At 45.5% G+C, this 20,783-nt stretch overlaps 1 protein-coding gene and 2 long non-coding RNA genes across 8 annotated transcripts in view; 2 read left to right on the forward strand and 1 right to left on the reverse strand.

Annotated features, from left to right (window-relative positions):
- The window catches only part of pcdh7b (protocadherin 7b), a 114,407-nt gene that overhangs the window by 14,661 nt on the left and 78,963 nt on the right, over positions 1 to 20,783 (forward strand). The window lies entirely within an intron of this gene.
- On the forward strand, positions 1,340 to 19,416 carry LOC115383011 (uncharacterized). The gene is made up of 3 exons (XR_003930618.1): positions 1,340 to 1,733; positions 9,846 to 9,848; positions 19,397 to 19,416. It is a non-coding gene; the product is annotated as an uncharacterized LOC115383011 (long non-coding RNA).
- Positions 8,711 to 19,803, reverse strand: LOC115383019 (uncharacterized). The gene is made up of 3 exons (XR_003930620.1): positions 19,791 to 19,803; positions 17,717 to 17,721; positions 8,711 to 9,073 (listed from the first exon to the last, which is right to left on the reverse strand). It is a non-coding gene; the product is annotated as an uncharacterized LOC115383019 (long non-coding RNA).

Genomic DNA, 20,783 nt, shown 5'->3' on the forward strand with positions numbered 1-20,783 from the left:
ATCTATTGTTACTATGGCAATATACCGCCGCCGCCGCTACACTCCCCCCCCCCCCCCCCCCCCCCAAACACCCTCTGCAACTTCTCCCATGGCCATACGCCGGGAGTTTTTTCAAAAGCTTTTCAGCGCTCTCTCATCTTGCTTGTACCCGGTAATTCAGACACATCAATGCCAAAAGCTGAGCTCAGGGGCAATATCCCCTCCCGAACACACACACACACACACACACACACAAAAGTCACTCCTTTTTTTTTTTTTTTTTTCTCACAGCGTTGGCCTGGAGTTGGATGAGGCGTGAGAACGTCATGTTCCGCTAAACTGTTTTGATAAAGCCATCTGGGCAAGCGGGGAGCATTTCAAAGATGAGGGTCCCTGAACACCAAATTGGCTGCAGTTTGCTTTACTACAGTGGGCTCATCTCCTCCCCGTGTCACCGTTCCTCGGGGAACCTTTGGAATTTACTGCCCTTCCCATTTTGAGTTCTTGATTCATGAGATCAAATTAGACAGCCAGACAACATCAGTGGTTGCACAATGCTTTGCTCTTTAACTCAAGGCCAGCGTTCTGGCACTATAGCAAATGTGGTTTACTCGCTGGTTAACCATTTCCTACACCCAATTCCTGCTTGGGAAATTATTTCCAACACTGGTGAAACTCATGGGAAATGCAGTATTCTCCTGTTGGAATGAAGTTCTTCAGGTATAGGGATGCACCGAGGGTTTGTAACTGACAAACATGTAACCGAGCACACAACACCAGGCGTGTGCCATTTAATTGATACGGAACGTTGGACGTGTTTCAAGATAAACAAATTACTGGCGGGAGTACATGCGAAGAGATTATTGTGGAACGCACAATGTGATTTACAATGTCTGTAAATGTTTGCGTTTTATGATGCTGTTATTGTGATGACAGGCCGTTTTCTCAGTTGGTTTTCCACGCTTTTTATTTGCAGACTTTTTTATGCCCCTCCCCCCTTTGCTTTCCTCCAGCTTTGATTATGTGATCGATCACCTCATCAGTATAGAGGGGGAATTTTTTTCTTGATCTTATTCAGATGTACTTGTTGTAGCACTCTGATACGTTGTATGGCTTCCTCCACTCTCCAATCACTCAACGTTGAACTCAAAGAACCGAACCGGGAAGCTGATAATCTCAGTTGATCACCTGCAAAACACATGCAAACTGAAAGCGCCATCTGTTTGCATGAGCTTTCAATTTAGTCCACTTCAGGATCTCCAGTAAACCAGGCCTTCTACAAGGAGCATAATGAGCTTAATGCAGCCAAAAATAATAATTCGAATAATTATCGGTCTGATTTACATCCCTCTTCAAAAAAGGCACGTTTTTGCGAAGTCAAGATGATTATTTATGTGCCAAATTTAAATCCAGTTGTGTTCAAACGCGAAATATCAAAGAGGCATGAATCTTAAAGACAGATGAAAAGCGTCGTCTGTATTTCATTCCATAGCTGAGGAGAATGATCGCTGAATAGCAATGAATTCATTCAGACAGATTAAAGGAGCTTGTGTCAAGGATCAAAAAAAGAGGAATGTTGAATACAGAAAGTAAATGCCTCGGGAAGAGAATGAATGACCAAGTGTGCGTCTGTGTACACAGATTGAAGCAGAGAGAAATGTAAAGCACCCTTTTACACTCAGAGGTACGCAGGCAAGTCATCAGCGCGCAGCTTAAAAATCAGAAGCAAGAATGGCAGGAATGAACTTCAAGAGGTGCGTGCACACGCGCGTGTGTGCGTGTGTGTTGTAGCTGTGGAGCGTCTCTTCAGTGTAATGACTCTCGGCACCCGTGCGGCCTAATGAAGTGGGACTTCACCTATGTGACGACACGAAAGCATCTGATTGGAAGCCGCAGCAAAGCGCCTGCAGTGCTTTAACGTGTTTGCTCTGCGGATCTAAACGTCTCAACGATAAACACTTAACCTGTTTTTAACCTCGCGTTTCCACCTGCGTGTCAGACGGTCGCCGCTCGGCTCGTCGCGTCTGAACCCCCCCCGGGGATATCCCCGTTGTTAACACGCCTACGAGAACATTGCAGGTGCATGCACGTACAGTGGAAAACGTCCTCGCTCACAAAAACGCTAATATTTTTTAACAAAGAAATGAAAGTATGCGTCACAACAATTTCCCTGCTGGCTCATGATGTTGAAAAACGTAGACCAGCATCATATCAACCTATTGGCGGACAGCAGCCCACGTCAGGGTCAGTCATTCTCAGCTCAGCTCCGGCGACCAAAATAAAGTTCAAGAAAACTTCAAATCCAATATTCACCTCACTTCGGTCTGAAGCACCGACACGGCGTCTTCAGGAACACACACACACTACGACTTCTTTTTGATTACTAGCCTCAGTCTCTCTATAGACTTTGTATCAAAGCTCATAATGAGCACTCTGGGCAGCGAGTGGTGTATGGCTCGGTATGTGTGTGTGTGTGTGTGTGTGTGAAAGCGAGGGAGAGAGGAATAAAACGGCCTGTGTGTGCGTGTGTGCCTTCCCGTGCTCCTCAGGCATCAAGTGCACTAACACTTGCTATTGACTAAATTTTTACCTGCCAGCCCGCGGTGGCCTGACCTGCTTTCACAGCTTAGCATGTCTCTCACTGTAGGTGAGAACATGTCAGAGTCTCAGCTGTTTTTATTAACATCCAGGAGGTATAAAAATGCGGAGACTGAAGACGGAGTGGGAAAAAAAAGAAGAAAAAAAAAAAAAAATGATGTGGATTACCAAGCAAACCCGGCGCCACTTCAAACTGCCACTGTTGAACCAACAAGGCATTGTGTACGATTTCCACATCCTCTCCTTATACATTTCTCACGCCTTTGCTGCTTATTCGCACAAGTCGTATTTCTGGGCGTTCGTGTGATTTTTCAGACTGAAATATGCTATCAAGCTGCGAGTTGAAGGGGGAAGAAGGGAGAAAAAGAAACTCGCACTGAATGTCCCTCCCCACAATTACAGTGTGATCTGAAAGTGATGCATTGTGGGGGGGGGGGGGGGTAGCGATGGGACGGGGCGGCGGTGGGGGTGGGGGCGTCTGAATGGACGAGGCCGTCTCACGTGTTTACCTCGCTCGGGCACAATGACAACAACAATCGCGACAGCACTAGGAGGAGGCCCTTTGTGCGGCACAAGCTGATACACCGAAAGGGAGTGACAGGTTTGAAAAATTGGCAAACAGTGTTTGCTGGAAGGCTTCCTTGGGGCTTGGGTACCTTTGAAATCATGTGCGAATGCAGAGGAGTGTGAATGAAAAATAGCTGTGTGATCCTGCCATGTTGCTTCTGTCAAGAATGCGTGATTTTTTTTTTTCTTCCTTCCTCGCTCCCTCCTTCCCTCCCACTGTTGGCTGTCATCCTCATCTGCCCCTCAAAGCTTTGCTCTCTCTCTCTCTCTCTCTCTTTTCCACTTCTCATCATTTCTGTTTTAACACTCCATTCTCTCACCAAAATACCCTCCTCCGTCTCTTCTGCCCCCCCCCCCCCCCCCCCCCCCCCCCCCCCCTCTGTTCTTCCAGCTTAGCGGACGTGGTTATTTAAGGCTTAGAATCCATAAAACCTGCCTTAGGTGTGTTTGCTTTTGTTTGCTTCCCTAAAAATAGTGCATTGAACTGCCACATTGTTCGCCGCTGATCCTTGTTCAGTCGCTGACCATCAGAGAGCCGTTCGGCGTGGTCCAGCGGCGACTTAAAACCGCCCCGCGGTCCCGCAGCGCAGGATTCTGGGGGCCCTGTGGACATAAGCTCTTCACAGCACCGCGTTCTTCTCGCCGTCATACACGACTACAGGAGTTGGAACGCTCAGGGTCAAAAACTTCTAGACTAAAACTAGATGCACACGAAGTGAGACGTGAGTTATATTTTTGCCTTTTCATATCCTCGCGCTGCGACACGAACGGAAAACAGTCCCAGCGTGAATCCTCCTGCACAACATCTGTCCCAGATTGCTCTACCCTTCCTAATTAAACTCTGTTTACCTCAACATTCTTAAAGCAGACTACCGACTAATCATCAGGCGCAGGCTCTTCGCAGCCCTGTTTAAATCTCGGCAAGTTGATGAGAGCGCTGGTGTCGTAGCCCGTGAGCCGGCTTTGAAGGAATCAGACAGGGAACCCAACAAAGACCCCCCCCCCACTTCGAATGGCCTTGATGACGCAGAGTCTCCACCAGACTGTATTGGTCTTTCACCCTTTAAAAAAAAAAAAAAGAAAAACTTTAATTAATGCTCTGAACAGTGCTTAAACAATGTTTTGGTATATCCAATAGAAGGCACTATAAAAGGAAAGAGGAAAAAAAAAAGAAGAAGGAAATCTAGAACTTGCGGCAATTTCCAATCATACATTTTTAATGTTTATTCCGCTGTTTCTTAATTAAATCCATGCATCAGAATACAGTCAAAAGCCGAGTATCAGTAGTGGCGGTGGGTGGGGTGGGGTGGGGGTGTGCACAGACGAATTTATAATTCATATTTTTCTCTGGGAATGTCCATGAGGGGTTTTAATTGATATTTTCACACTAGAGAAAAAGAAAGAAATGAAGAAGGGAAAAAAAAAAAGGGATTTCAAGACTTCTACATTTGCCCTCTGGGTTTTGCGATGAAAGGGCCAACAGGAACTTGTGGGGTTACTTCCTCGCTCGGGTAGTGCACACACACACTCACACACACACTCACACACACACATTCCCATTTTCTGGGAAATTATATCGGATGGTTATCTGAAGCGAGGGTCAGCTCAGAAAGGCCCATTTTAATGATTTTAGACCTGGTTTAACAGACTCCCTGCAAACACACCGCTCTGCTCGGCAGTCTCTCTCCCGACACACACCCACACACACACACACACACACACACACACACACACACACACACACACACGCACACACATACACTCGCTCCGAATTATCCCGGGCAGCAGCCTGATTCAATTAGCAGGAGGTGAGGAGCAGAGAGATGAGGGTCACACTTGCCATTCCTGCCCAAATGGAGATGCTTCCTGGGAGACCTGGCGTGCCTCTAAATTTGGCTGCTCCTGGGTCATTGTTTCATCACAGCGCAGAACGGCTCCGGGGCTCGCCGCCGCTCCGTAACTATCTATATATCTATAATGTACATTTCAATCTGAAAGCGCCCGATGCTGTTTTCCCCGAGCCGTCTGAGCCGCCCGTCGCAGTCACAACCGAGGACCCCACATCCTCCAACCCCATGCGCTTGTTTGTGAAGAGAAGTAACTGCTTTTTCTAAGATATTCAGTAGGGATTTTATTGTTTTACTAACAGCGGTGAACATGAGAGAAGAGTGAGACCCCAGCTGAAAGATCGCGTTGAGATCGCAGCTATACTGTGTGGGTGAATCTGTGAAAACATGCATGCTGTGTGATTTTTCCAGCAACATCTCTACGGTGAATTAATAATAAAATCAACTCCAATGGAATGAAAAGAAGAAGAAAAAAAAAAGCATCTCAATGCTTTTGGAAACTTTCACTGCATTTTTTAAAAGTATTTTGAGTTAGGTTTACTAGTCTGGCAAATTAAACGTCTAACTTTATGACACTTTGCACATTCTGTTTGCGGCTGGTGTGAATTTCAACTCTTTCTTTGGCCTTATGAGTTAAGTGTCCCTCCAGGTGGTGACATACCAGCAATACCTCAGCTTCACTTCCTTTTGCCGCCTTTTCTCGCGGCGTCTCCGGTTCTTAAGCACACGACTGTTTGCACGCAGCACCACACCTTCTCTTTTGTAGTATTCCAGGAGCATTACCTATGCTAAGAAACCATATAAAAACAAGCTTCCAAATTGGAATTCATTATCCGGCACAGCAGGACGAGGGTAGATTCTGGTGGCTGAGAAGGTTTATAACTGTAAATTGAAGGGATTTTTGCTGCATGGGGCCCTGCTGAAGAACTGTTTTTTTTTGTTTTGTTTTTTCTAGAGATGTTAGACAAAAGCCACACAAGCCACAAACGGCCACGGAAATAAATTGACTGATCACCACCTACACCTAAAGATATAGCGATAACCGCCCATGCATCCTCATTATTGAGGGCTTAAAAGGAACATTCATAATAAGGTATTAAGTATGGATTTCCTATAATAGTCCGTCCTGACAAGGCCTGGTCCTCCCATGGAGGTGTAATAGACGGCAGGAGGATCAATGCCAGATAAACAGCAGGCTTTCATATTAGTATGTTAGTCAAACAAGCACCGGTTCCGACCTCTAATAGAAGTGTTTATTAAGACCACCTGGTCCTATAGTGGCCCCGTCCTCACTCCTCTACTCCGTCTAGACGTGAAAACATTGTTCCGCGCAGTATGGATGGGTCTGTTCTTCTCGCTCATGTTTTCTGCTTCTCTTTCTGCCTTTAAAGTATTTCACTTTGGCTCATCTTGTGTGCACTAAAGCATCGCTGACCTTCCAAACAGACTCTAAAAAAAGATCCCGGCGAAGTGCCGCTTTCTTTATGTTTCTCGGAGAATCTGAATTTTATAAACAGCGAATCTGGCCAGAAACATCTCGCCAGCTGTCTTTGTTACAGTAGTTTAGCTTCACTGGTGCGAGACAAAGAGTGGGAGAGATCATCTAAAAACACACCAAAAAGAGGAGCTCGGCGGGGCGCCGGTATTATCCACAATTACAGACGTCGTAAAATAGAGCTCAGAAAAAAAAACGCTTTTCCTGTTTAGGTTTTTGATAGCAGCCTTCCGGTGGTAATTCTTTAAATATTTCTTAAAACGGTGTTAAAAAAGAACCGTTTCTGAAGCTGGATTTTTTTTTTTTTTTTTTTTTTTTTTCATGTCTTGTCAAGATTTCTTCAGTGTCACCCCTGCAAAGAGTGATATCTATCAAAGCACAAAGGCAGACTTTGAACACTTATGGAAGCCGCCCGGGTCTCGGCTCTGTTCAGGATGAACAAAAACCAAACGCCGAGACGTCAACAACACCCGCAGGACTGCCGGCGTCTCATCCCTCCCCGTGTCCGTGTCGACATTTATTAACAGTGAATCTCGCAGGTTGTGAAGTTTACGGGCGGCGAGCCTCTAAGTGTTACCGCGCCGTCTGAAGTCGGGCGGGTTTCGGCGCTGGGCTCCGAGTCAGATCGCGTTGCGAGGCATCTCCCCCCCTCAGGGCGGAAAGGAAAGACGGCGAGGAGCGAGGAGCTCAACGAAAACAAGTCTGTCTTGTTCTTTTTTTTTTTTTTAAATTCCACTCAGTGATCACTAATTACAAACTGACAAGACATTTCTCTCTTTTTTTTTTTAAAGTACACAAGGACTAAAAAAAAAACCATGAAATACTCTGTGTAATTACATTATTGTGATAAGTTGGAATAAACACACTTCTCGTGTCCCTCGGGGATTTCTGTTTGTGAGAGGAAATAAAACTATTTCATTTAATTCCACAAACAGTGATATCTCTGGAACAAGTCTTTGAAGTAATGAATTATGTCAAAGTTGAGAGAAGAGAGTTTTGCAGCGATTGCTACGCCCCACTGGAAGACGCATTAGCGTGCAATTCTGGAACGACACGCCGTTAAATAAATGGTAAAAAAAAAAAAAAAAAAAGGATGTTTTCATGTTGGCAAGGCCAACCGTGTCGTGCTCCGTTAACCTCTTCACGTGGCTTCACCTGATAAAGCCGTGACTCAAACCTTTAAGAGGCTCAAGGCAGAAAATGATTCCAACGGTTGTGGCGCAATGTGGGATAAACTGTAATAATTGACAGCATTATGATTTTGCGGCGTGCGTAGCTCTGAGGAAATCAGGTGCCGGGATTAAGGAGGAGGTGGAGAGGCGCATTCCCAACTGCCACCGGGTTTGTTTACGACTCGGGGAGGGTGTGTCCATCCTGTGCTGTCACGGAGGAATGTAACAGTTGCTTCTGTCGGAGGGTTCGCCGCCGCCGATCCTGACTTCTTCTTCGCCTCGCCACTGTTTTCGGGTGTCTCTTCCAGCGACGTCTTCTGAGAGCGGCTCCTTTCATGAGTGCAACAAGGTCACAAGCGCTCGGCAAAGTTATTCCACTTCAGAGCCGCAGCTCTTTCTAGTAACGAGAACCAGCCGGGTTGAAAGCTGAGGGCGGGCTGCTCATATCACGGTGTTTTTTAAAATTAAATTGAGAGAAATGACTTGGTAGATTCATGAGGAGGAAGTTACACAAGTTACTCTGATTTCCTCCCACAGTCGCAAAACCTGCATATGAGGCGAATTTGCGTCTCTAAAATGTCCTTCAGAGTGTGTGTGAGCGTTTGGAGTCGCGTCCTGCGTGGGGCGTACCCCGCCATCGCTCAGCGTCAGCGAGTCAGATAATGTGGCATCAAAGATGAATGGACGGCGGATAGATCTTGAATCTGGGCCCAAATTGTAATGGATTATTTAGCGATGTATGAGAATTGTAGCTACTAACTTGGCTAACCCGCGGGCTATAAATTAGGCAGATTGAATCAATATGCATGCATTTAATAATCTCCACTTTAAAGTGTATCGGTTTTACATTATAAAGGAAGAATTCATTTTTGTAAACTATCTCCCGGGACCAAAAGAAGGACATAATGAGTCACTCTGAAGCAGCGGTGCCAGAATGTTTTCATTTCAGGGACCAGTTGATCGAAAATGGGTTAGATCTACTATTTAGAATAAACTACTTCTTACTTTTGATGCAGAGCTTGTTCACTTGAGCCCCGGGAAGAATGTTTGAGGCTTCTGTGAACTCACGTTGAACTCAATTCTATCTCCGAGGCCACTGTGACACCTGGATACCAGTCTCCTTTTTTTTTTTTTTTTTTTTTAAACTAGATTTATGTGATTCTCCAAAGAGATGCCGGATTCTGTATACAGTAATAATTCAGCTGGTGTCTGGAGCGCACAGGAACACTTGTCTGTTGTTCTTGTTTCGAGTCCCTCTAGTCTGCATCATTAAAATGCCTCTGGCAATGCACTCCTCATGTAAGCTGTTTCTCGTCTCACATTTACGCTCCAACATCTCATTTTGGCAACGCACCGTTGGATCACCTCAGAAAAGTCCAAATAAGGTGTTTTCTCCACAAATACCTTTTCCTGCTCTCTTTTCCCTCGCTCTGTCTTCCCCGCTCCTGCTTTTCGTGGCCTCTCATTTCTCAAAATCAGCATGCTCTGTTAAAACAAAGCCAAACAAGGAGCTGTAAATGGAGGGAAACAAACTCAGAAAATTCATTAGTCAGGGCGTTGTTTTCACAAATTAAACATTAAATTTTCTCTCTCGTTTCTTTTTTCCTTTTTTTTGTTTTCCCCCTCGTCTTCTCGGCACGAGACGTGGTTGCCTGCGCGTTGTTTGTAGCGGTCTCATTCGCCCGGGATAATGAGAAAATTCAGCATTTCAATATTAGCCAAAGAAATATCCCATCCATACGAGGACGAGGTTGGTTAATTTGAATTTATACCGCCGGGCCTCACAGTCGCTCTGTGTTTGCCGAGGAGACACAGCCAGAGAAGAAAGGCGAGGTTTGGTGAACAAACTTTATCAATGGAGTCCACCTGGTTAGCAGCTTTTTCATGGCTTTCTTCCTTTCTTTTCTCTTCGTCTGCTTGCATAGGTTGGGCAAACAAACGATAGTGAGCTTTTTGGTGGATTTACGAGGGGAAGGAGGAAGGCGCTGGATGTCCAGTCGGTGTGATAAACCGGGCTGAAAGAGAAAGATAGAGCCCCAGTTTTTTTGTCTCGGTCATGAGGCGGGTCTCAGAGGAGGGGAGCAGCTGCCGCCGTGCACGCTGGGACAACCTGGATTGGGGTTAGAGCAGATTCTGTTATGTTCTTGTTGCCGAAGGAGGGCGAAGGGAAATCTATGAAGGCCATAGGACGTCAAAAGGTGTTGTTTGAAGTAAGAATTCCATCTGGAGTGTGTTGGACCCTTAAAAATGTGTCGTAATAACCTTTAACATTCTCTTTATTGTGGCACGTGATGATCATATCTGTGTTCTCACAACACCAAACAATTATCACTGAACACTTATTTAATTTGTTCATTTCTTTATTTGATCTCAAACATGAAAGATTTAAAACAAACAATGAGATTGAACATTTATCATGCTTGAAAAGGAGTAGGAAGAAGCATAAGCTCATTAAATATTACCCTCTACAGTTGTACAAGCTCAACATTATTAATATTTTGGCAAAAACGGAACAATTTCTACCAAAAATGAATACAGACTTGACATTTTACCCATTTTAATGAAACTGTCTGGTTCAAAATACAGTGAAATGTCCAAAAACTTCTCCTATATCTGTTGCATTATTCATGTTTTTACAAACTCACCCAAACAGCATGGCTTTGAGGCTAATGCTAGTTTGCTAACTTTCATGTGCGGATCCGTTTTGAGTCTCAGCAACATGTTGTGTCTTCTTAAGAAATGTATTAAAACTCGATGTTTTCACTGCATTGTTTAAAATAATCCTCTTGAGGCCCAGTTTTGACCCCCAGGGCCTTTATTTGGCGCTCCTGGCTTTAGCGTAGCCTCTACAGAGAAAGGCATTGATCTGGGGCTCCTTGCTGTGAGGCAGCAGCGCGACCCACTGCACACGCTTTCAGGCATTACTTAGGAAACATTATTGACTCAAATAAAAGAAGTTATCTGTGACTCTCTCAGGTTACATGTCAGAACCAGGACCTTTTTAATTTGTCACAAGTAAGAATTGAATTAGTATTTTTTTTACTTTAACCCGGTTTTCACTGGAATCTCTGTATTTCAGCTCGAGTGAAGAATGTGTGTAATTTTACCACCTCGGGGTGCAGTATTGATATCCATAATGCTGCCATACATCACTGGGGGATATTCTGGACTGGCTTCCTCTGGGATACCGAGAGCGCTGGCGATCGGAGCATAATGTATAGATCCTATTAATATTCCATTAAACATTGTGCTTGGAGGTGCAGTTGAAAGGTTGCAGGATGAACAGCTGTAAATGCTGCATTTAGTCAGTACTCATTTGAGTGATTTCCCTAATAAATGTGCACAAATGGGCATATGCAAACACATCAGGCCTCGTCGCTGTTTGCACAACCTGTAAAAACCCGGTCAAAAAAAAAAAAAAAGAATTGTGCCGCCCTTCCCAGCAAACACATAAATTCGAGGCTATCGGTCAACTCTCATTTTCACTTCATTACTGGAGGTAACCGAATACATTAAGTTACCTCCGCATGCAGAAAATGTGTGAGCGTCAGCATTTTAATCCAAAGAAGGGCTCCTTTTAATGAGAGCTGTTTTATACCACAGTGCATTATTCAATTAAGGGGATGAGTAAAGAAAGGTCTGCTGTAAAAGTCCCCGGTGCGGGGCTACTCGCCAGGCGGCTGAGGGATCACGACAGGATGATCAGGAGAGAGAGAGAGAGAGAGAGAGAGAGAGAGAGAGAGAGAGAGAGAATGACGGAAATGGTGAGACTGCAGACGAGAGGCGGAGGGAGAGGAAGTGAATAAGCAATGCAACACAAAATGTGAGTTGCGTGAATGTATTCAGTCCCAGCCAGATTAATAATGTGAGCCCAACAACTCTCACACCCACACACACACAGACACACATGCACACACACACACACACACACACACACACACACTACAGCCTTGCCAGTGGCGGCAGTGCTACCCTGCATACAAAAGCAGAATGGTAATATAATATTTTGGCGGTATTGGTGCGGTATGCGTAGCACTGATGGCAGTTGTTGAATTGCAAATATCCTCGACGGCATGTTCTTGCTTTGGTGGGTTATTAGCCAAGCTTCTTAGCATTTTGGCATTTTAATTCCTGGAGTTAAAAATTGAAATATTGAAAACCCGCAGTGCTTCTGGATCGGCTGTGATCTTTGCGGAGAGCTCGAGACCACTCTGGCTGCGGGTTTGAGTTTGGAATATGAAGCAAATTGAAATACGGAACATGGTGGCTTTATGTTTTTACAGTGTGCCAGCCTATATTTGTGCTCCATGCTGGCAGAAGGAAAAGAAAGAGAAAAAAAAAAAAACCATAGCAGGTGCACAAACATACTGTAGCTGCAAAGAACAAAGCTTGTCCACGGTTCCTTCCCACTCTGTCACTATTTGAGGCAATGAGCTCAGTTTCTCAGGGTCCCTGAACAAATGAGCACTGATTGAGCCTGATGTTTTCAAAATGCTTCAGTGCTTTCGTTCACTGCATGCACACACGCATACACACACACACACACACACACTCAGGCATGCATGCAGGTGCACACACATACACACACTCGCATCCGGAGATCCGGGAAGATTTCTCCATGGATGGCGACACCACGTAGTTTTGACACTGAGTGTCGGGAAAGAGCAAAAAAAAGAATTGACAAGATTTGCCTGAAAATAGCGACTGCCAGTTGGTGCCTGTTCGATGGCGATTCGGCGAGATTCTCTCTTCCAAACAATAACCTGGAATCAGAGAGGCAAAAGCGGGGACACAGTCTCGCGCGACGGCCAAGCCGGGATAAGAATACAAATGCCCGTTTTGTATGTGGGAGAGGAAAAGTGAAGGCAGGCTGGGATTGCACACAAAGTCCTTCAAATCCTCTGAGGCGCTGGAGGCCGTCATGTGCCGAGCGGTAAATTGATCATGACATAGCACCGTGGAAAAAAAAAAAAAGAGCCCAGAACGTACAAGCGTGTCAAAGGCACAAAAGATGAGGCAGTGGATGCAGGGCCGGAGAGAAAGGGAACACACACAGACCGCATCGTTTTAACATCTCTGCTCAAAAGCTTCGTCCTGACACACATCCGCGCGCTGACGTGGGCAGGGATGTTTCTCTACCTTCCATACGGAAAGTAATCACTCTTCACAGGGTTTTTTTCCTGACAGTCCTGTTGCCTTTCTTCAGAGGCAGGAGTTGAATATGGGTTCATCACCAAACCTTATAGGCTTTGCTTAAAAAAAAAAGAGAATAAATAAAAAATCTGATACACTCACTTTGAAACCATCCATTTTTACTGAATTGCTGTATTTTCTAGGTTAAACGCACCCTTCCTTTGAAGTGAATTTCTCTGTCCCAGAGCATGCAAGTATTATGCTCGCAACCTTGAAATATTAAAAGCAGAGTGCTGCAAAGATATCCGAGTGAATCCTCTCCTCGCCTTTTATTGCTTTTTTTTTTTTTTTTTTTTTGGGACTGTCACACACTGGATGGTGACCATCTGGATAAACCTTGTTGGATTTAGTAACATATCCAAATGGCCAAAGAAAGTAAATCTCCCAATAATGTATTACGTGGGAAGTCAGACGAGCGCCTGGGCTTAACCCAAACAATCTGGCGTTTTCGAGCGCCGAGACGCAGCAGACGACAGGACTTCCAACCTTTTCTGTATCTGATGTTGAAATATTAATCGCGAAATGTTTCATATGACAAGCCGCTTTGTTTTTGTTGAGCGAGAGTGATGGCCGAGGAGGGATGACAGCCGGTTTTGTGTCAACACTGTTCTGCACATGTTAGCTTTAATAGTTAATCAGGGGGCCTTTACCGCGGCTCAGGGTGGATGGCTCTGTTTGGACTGGAGTGTCAAAATGACGCTGATGTTCACTGAATGTGATTCCAGCTACTGTCTGGTAACTTGTTTTTTTTTTTTTTTGTCACCAGGGCACTTAAATGGATGAACACGAAGCTTACAAAAGGAGATGAAGTTCTTAAAAAAAAAAAAAAATTGCACTTAAAGTTGTCAATACGCTGTCGTATTTACAACTTCCTGTTACACATGGAAACATCCATTGACGTGCTTGGTTTCAATTCCATTGAGAGTGCGAACCGCAGAATAGACCAAAGAGCTTCAAGCAGACCAAACACGAGACGTGATGGACTTTAGAAGCGCCGCATCCTCAAAATTTATTGTAATTTATGTGCATAGCAAAGAGATTTCTGCGGCTGTTTAAGCTTCTTTATATCGTTTATAGACTGTTGGTGAGTACACAGCCGTTGAAAATCCAACGTACATTTAATTGCTTCATCGTGGAAGTTATGTTGCAGGAAGTGCATCACATCAGGAAGACACCAACCAGAATGGGAACCCGTTCGGTATCCGCCAGCGTCTAGATGAAAGTCTTTGCTTTTCCGCCCATAAGCTGCACTAATGGAGAATTCACTCCACCGCAAAGCTTCACGGAAACTGGCTCGGTGAAAATGTTTCGTGGATCGCAATAGGGATTTTTGCTTAAACCTTGACTGATTAGCAGGCTTTGCGGAGAGCGGGGTGAGCCTAGTTAAGTGTCCTCTTTCGTGAGGCATTGTACGAGTTGCTTTCATACAACGGCGTTCTCTCTTTGAAGTGATGCTTAGCCTCAGTCTGCCCTTTGATCCGCTCGCCTTGGCCTCCAGTGAACTCTTTACAGAGAGAATTCCTGCAACGAACGTTGGAATTAAAGAACAGGCCGAATGAAAAGGGATAAATAGAGGCCATTGGTCTGTCATTGTTGCTCTGAGGGGGAATGAAGCATTCCTGAAGATTTTTCAGGAGTCCATGTCTTTTGTGTTGTCAGATTTTTGTCTTGCTCAAGAGTCTCCCGCTGAGGTTTAGAAGTATTTCCCAAACAGGTGCCCTTAAATAGAATAAAAAAAAAAAAACCTCCATTGTGTGGTGAGAAGTAAGTGCCTCTTTCCAATGGCACATTCTGCTTTTGAGCCACAGAATTATGTCAGAATATTTCTGTTTCCATTCATGAGATACCCCGAGCTGTTCCCAGAAAGTGATTTGGTTAACCACAGAACAGCCAGCGGTGCTTCTTTATGACTCACGCCAACATCTTTCTCCCTCGCCACGGCAGGGGGGCTCCCACTTTGTCTTTTATATGCCCAACAACAATGGGAAATGCTGTTGAGTTTTTATACCTCCTTTGACATCAATACCGTTTTAGAACCGTGCTCCTTTCGCAGCCGCGCTGGCCTCTCTCCGCCTCGGGCGGTGGACGACGCGCGCAGCATACCTCAACGCCGCCGCCGCACAGCTGATGAACCTTTGCCCCCCCCGTCCCATCTCTTTCCCAGTACCCTTTTCCCTCACTCTCTCGGACAATTACCAATTCCCTTTTGAGATACAATGACATTGAATTTTGACAGCCGGGAGATTTTTTTTTTTTTTTTTTTTTTTTTTTGTCGTTGTCACTGGACTTTTTTCCTCGCCTTTTTCCTTTGTCTCTTTCTGAAGGTCTTTAATCTGGACTCTGAAGACAGGTGGGACGGTTGAGCTGGGTACTAAATGAAAGCCTGTGGACTTGAAGCTGCCCCCCTCTGACCTCGGGTTCCCCTTCCTCGAGAGCGCCCCTCGTTACCGGCGGCAGGATGTCGCTCCGGCGCGAGTCGGATCAAACGCCACGCGAAGAGCTCACGCACGTCTGAGCGCATCAATCAGAATCCCATTAGAACACCTGATAATGTCAAAAACTGATGGGGGAAGAGATTTAATTAAAAAAATACTCAACGAATTTTATCAAACTTTTTCAGGTTTGAAGTTTTCTTGACAGATCCGAAGTTTCACCAGATTACCTTCGACCGTCATTCGGCTTCAGCTTTCCTTCAGATAACCATCTGCAATTTACACTCTAAAGGTCAAAGTCTCTATGAGAGAAAGCTGAGTCTAATCCATCTGCTGAGGGTTGCCGTTTTCCGATGACACTCTGTGATGAGTGCGATGGCATCCAGGGTTTGGAGGAGCTCTGATATTTGCGACATGCTGTGTTATTGAAAATGAGTTTTTTCCATCGCGGACACGAAAAGCCCCAGTAGACAATAAAACAGTTTCAAAACTATTTATAATATTCCCCCCCCCCCCCCCCCCCGTAGCTGTCGTGTACTTCTGAAGCCTTGAAGCAGCAGCAGCATCCTCGCCTCCCTCCTTCCCTTTTGTTTATGTAGTGTTCTCCCCAGTCCTCCTCATTCAATCTTTTCTCAATCTGGTATTTCCGTCTCTGGTGCAGGTACAGGTCAAGGGCAGGAAAATGATAACATTCGCTCATTCTCTGCTCAAATTAGGAGTTCGACGCCCCCGCGCACAAACAGGCGCGCTCACAAACATGCGGCGGTGATGGATGAAAGGTCTCGCGCCAAGGGTGTAAACATGATTCATGGCGTCTTTGCGGGTATTAGTCCTGTAAGCGCACACACACAGACACACACACACCAGGCTGCTCGCGCACGCTCTCTCCACTGTACTTGTATTTCAGAAAAATGCACTCTTTTGTCAAGACATTTCTTTATAATGCCAGATGGATTCCACCTCTGGCACTTCACTAGCAACAAAACCTACTACACCGTTTGAATGTCAACAACAAGAAAGAAGCAGCGAGCATTCAACACACTTGCCTCCAGTCAGTCACGGCAGGTGGAAGAAGGTTCAAGGAGGTGTGTTTATACCCAGGCGTGCCGCCACACACACACACACACACACAAGTACACATTCAGACGCAGACGTCGACCTCCTCTGATAGTATTAGCTTTGTTTACGCGCGCAGCCTCACGCGCATTAAGCGAAGTGACGAGGCAACCCTTTGTTGATGAATGCTCTTTTCCCATCTTTTAAACAGACCTGCATCAGTCTTCACACAGTCGCGGGAGCCGAGTGGGAGGAAGAGAGAGGGAAGGAGCGGCAGACAGACGGGAAGGAGGTGGCAGGGCAGAGAGGAGGGTTGAAATGGGGAAGAAGAAAGACGTGGAGGCAAAGAGATGGAGAGGTGGAGAAATTGAGATGTTGGAAGAACTGAAGGGGAGTGTAGAGCAGAGGGGGGGGGGAATCCCTGGTTCGGGCTTGAAAATGAAAAGATACTGAAACAAGACTTCAATTCTTGACTGTAACAACTGAGCCCTTTATTTTATGTGTAGTTTGTCTTGCACAAGCATATTTCATGCATACATAAAAAAGCAGTTTTATTATCTTATTTGACCCATTTTGACTGTCGTTGCAGTAGGAATTGCATTTTGTACTAAGATGGCAGCATCCTGTGCCTCAAGTGAGCATTGCAACCACTCTGAACATGTAATTGGCAGAGATCATATCTCTCATCTGAAGATTTTTTTTTCTTCTTTTTTCTGGTTTAAATTCATCCTCCGGAGACCTTGAATACCTGTAGTAAATTTCCAAGCAATCAGTGCGCAGAATATTTCAAAAAAACCCAGAAATGTCATCCTGTTGGTGGTAATGGCAGGAAAGGTCGAGGGGATCACCGAAAATAATTCATCCGGTGACGTAGATGTCAAGCTGTCCGGTTAACAACGCTGCCCTGCTGTTGGAACGAGAGGGAGGATTATCAAAAATCTCCAGCCCTGTTCCGAGAGTCTGTTCATGTCAGTGTATTTGAGAAGTATTTGAGCTATGTCAGCCCGGACTCCAGAAAGTGGACAGACTGATTTGAAAAGTTTGCCGTGTAACTACTCCTCCCGGACACACAGAATCATAATTCTCACATCGGTCTCCGAACTCTGCCGGATCCTTTGTGCTCCTCTTCCTCCATCCCACTGATTCCTTCTCCTCGTCCTCGTTCAATCTCTCCCATCTCATTCATTTCACCCACTTTCATCTCCGCACTTTTAGCACTTTTTCTTTTTTTTTTTTTGAGTCACTCTGCACTCGCTTACACGCAAAAAAAAAAACTATTTTTTCCTCTTCTGCTCATTCTTCTCTGTTCTCTGCGAGGCTTTTTTATTCACACAGTACAGAAGATGTCTGTTTTGTCCCTCTGCTGGATGCTAAAACCTGACCTATTTTTTTCTGAAAGACTTGCAGGCAGTTTTCTTTTCTCTTCCTTTTTTTTTTTTTTTTTTTTTCCTTTTCCAAACTGGGGCCAGTCTAGCAAAGCTAATTGTATAAAATCTGCACCGCATCATCCATTGTGAATCCCTCTGAGAATTATTTAAGATGCCTGACCAGGTTGATGTGGATAAATGTTCCCTCCGCCAGGAAGTGAAGCCCACTGCTCACGTCTGATTCTAGACGACGGCGATGGCGCGGACAGCCGTTTCTTCCCAAAGAAAGTTAATTTAATCCCGCCGTAAGTTTTTTTTTCATCGTTTGTCACAGCGGAGAGTGAACTCGCCACACTTTGCTCTCGCCGTTTTCTCCCAAGCCTGTTTCTTTCCCGTTACTGTGACCGCGGGAAAGCTCACAGCTCACCCACTGGGTGCCGTCCAACGGATCGGATCCCCCGCTCCGGCCGCGGCCATCTGTGTCTGTTGGCGTCGCAACGAGAGGAAACCACCCGCTGGCTTCTCCTCCAATCCGCGGCCCCGCTTCCCATGCGCGTGCACGGACGCTGGATAGCGGTAATTTGGTGTCGGCCGCTTGCGCGTCGGGGCCGACCTTGGCGGCCTCGCCTGCGCTCGTGCTTGCATAACCTCGCAGATGATGAAAATGGGATAAAAAAAAAAAAAAAGGATGAATATATATTTGGAAAATGGAAAATGAGCCAAACACAAACAAGTACTATTTCGCTGTCTGTGTGCTCAGTTAGGCTAAAGAGATAGGGGAAACATTCTGCTTATCCTCTCAGCTAATCCCTTTAGACAAACGTCCAATCCCTCAAAGCATGGTGCTCATTGCAGCATGAGCCAATGTACCGCATTGTCAAACCATGATTGTTTACAGTGCTAAATTTAAATATTTCATTCCTGCTTTTGATAAATCTTATTTTCTTGCATCTCTCCCTGCAGAATCTGACTTTTGTAGATTTATTTATTTATTTTTTTTCCCCCAAACAGATCTCAAATCTCCATTGGCGGACAGCGTCAACAAAAAGTACATCACGTTCGCTGAAAGACCCAGAAACACGCTGATTTAATTGTTGTCAACAGTCACCAAAGCAAATCAATACTTCTCTCATGCAGGCTTGATAAATACAAGGCGGCTGCCAGCAGATGGTTAACGTAGCTTAGCCCAAAAGCTTGATACAGGGGAAACAGTTAGTCTATCTCTGTCAGAAGACAACAATATCCAGCTGGTTGTTTAATCTGCGCAAATCCCAAAGTGGAGAGACAAAAACGTGTTAACTGTAGCTTCCTAACAGTGACAAGAAGGATTCAGACACTTGCTATTAATGTGAGCAGTGTCTGTTTTGAAAGATGGGGAGCGAGACCAAAACGGTGCAAATAATGAGCAAATATGGCTCGAAAACGGCGCGAGCAGTGTGTGATGTATACACAAAACAGCTAAATATTTACAGCTGCTACGTCTGACCCGTCGTATCCCAAATGAAACTGTTTGAAATTTGATGAAAGTTTGGCAGCTGAATGCCGAAGGTGTCGTCTAAACTAAAACCAGCTCTCTGCTCAGCTTTAGCCAACTTTACGAAAATGTGAAACTGTTGCTTCAGTATGTACAGTGTCGACAAGTCTTTTAACTCATTTGAAAGTGAAAGGTGTGTGTGTGCGTATGCTCCAGTGTGTGTGTGTGTGTGTGTGTTTGGCTCTAAATCCCACAGTGGGTGCCTCCCCATAATAATGATGCTATTAAACCCTGCGCTTAAGCTGACTTTGCTTTCCTTTTTCCCTCGTCCTTTATCCTCCCCACTCCCCGACCCTCCGCATCCTCCATCTCTCTCTCTCTCTTTACGCCCCCCCCCCACCCCTACGTTTTCTGATCGCTCCGTTGACCCCCCACCCCCACCCCCACCCCTCCACCACCACCAGACTCTCCACCCCACACACCCAATCCCTCTGTTTCATTCCCCGCTGCATTATTAGTGCGTATAGCTCTCTCCTGGCTCTGCAGAAGCCATTAGCTGAGATTAGCAGCGCAGGAGCCAGGCTTCTCTCTCTCTTTCTCTCTCTCTCACTCTCTCTCTCTCTCTCTCTTGCCCCCCCCCCCCCCCCCCACCCTCTCAGGCTCGCCGTAGCCGCCACGCTCGCTGAATGATTACCATCCATTATAGGGCCTTATTGTGCTGACAGAAGCAACTTCAGACCCGAGCCCTGGTCATAAAGAAAAGGAGAGAGAGGGCGAGAGAGAGACATTCATAATCTTAGACACACTTCCTGTAATGTGTGTATATGTGTGTGTCGGAGATGATGTGCCTGCGGAGAGAGAGAGAGAGAGAGAGAGACTGAAGGATAAAAGGGAGGAGAGGACAGGAGATAAGGGCAGAGTGTTTGTAGAAGAGATTCAGAAAGCCCAAAATCTGGCGCAGAGGTGGAATAAAGGGGGGAATTTAGCAGCGATTGTCTCCGTTATTACCCGCAATTATTGCCTGGGTTTTTGATTGATGCCACCGTCGTGGTCACACGCACGTCTCGGCAGGCAGCGATGTTAACCTTCTCGGTGAGGTGGGCTCGACGCACCCGAGTCCAGCACAAGCACTTTACAGGGAGGGGAGGCAAATAATCTGTCATATTTTATTCAGAATAGAAAAAAAAGAGAAGAAGAAGAAGAAGAAGAAAGAAGGAAAAAAAAAACTTCCAACAAAACAAAACTGGCTCATTTCCTGGCTGCCGGCTCGGGTTGTTAGAGACGAGGAGAGATAGAGGGAAAAACACGGCGAGGGAAATATTTTGTCACTTGACTGGAACAAGACAGGGAGTGAATTTCAATCGTTTGTCTCATTTTCGACTTTCTTCCTTACTCTTTTTTTTTTTTTCTACTCCCATATATATAAAAAAAAGCAGTGGACGCTCCCCGTCGGCTGCAGTTCTGGCCTGACGGACTCGAATGAACAACGGAACCTTCATATTACAACTATTCAAACTTTACGGAAAGTGAAGCGAGGGACGTGGGGGTTAAACAATACAAATCTCTGCGGTTTCATGCAATGCATGGAGGGATTTCTTTCAAG

The sequence above is a fragment of the Salarias fasciatus genome, chromosome 3 (genome assembly GCF_902148845.1).
Source record: "Salarias fasciatus chromosome 3, fSalaFa1.1, whole genome shotgun sequence".
NCBI lineage: Eukaryota > Metazoa > Chordata > Actinopteri > Blenniiformes > Blenniidae > Salarias > Salarias fasciatus.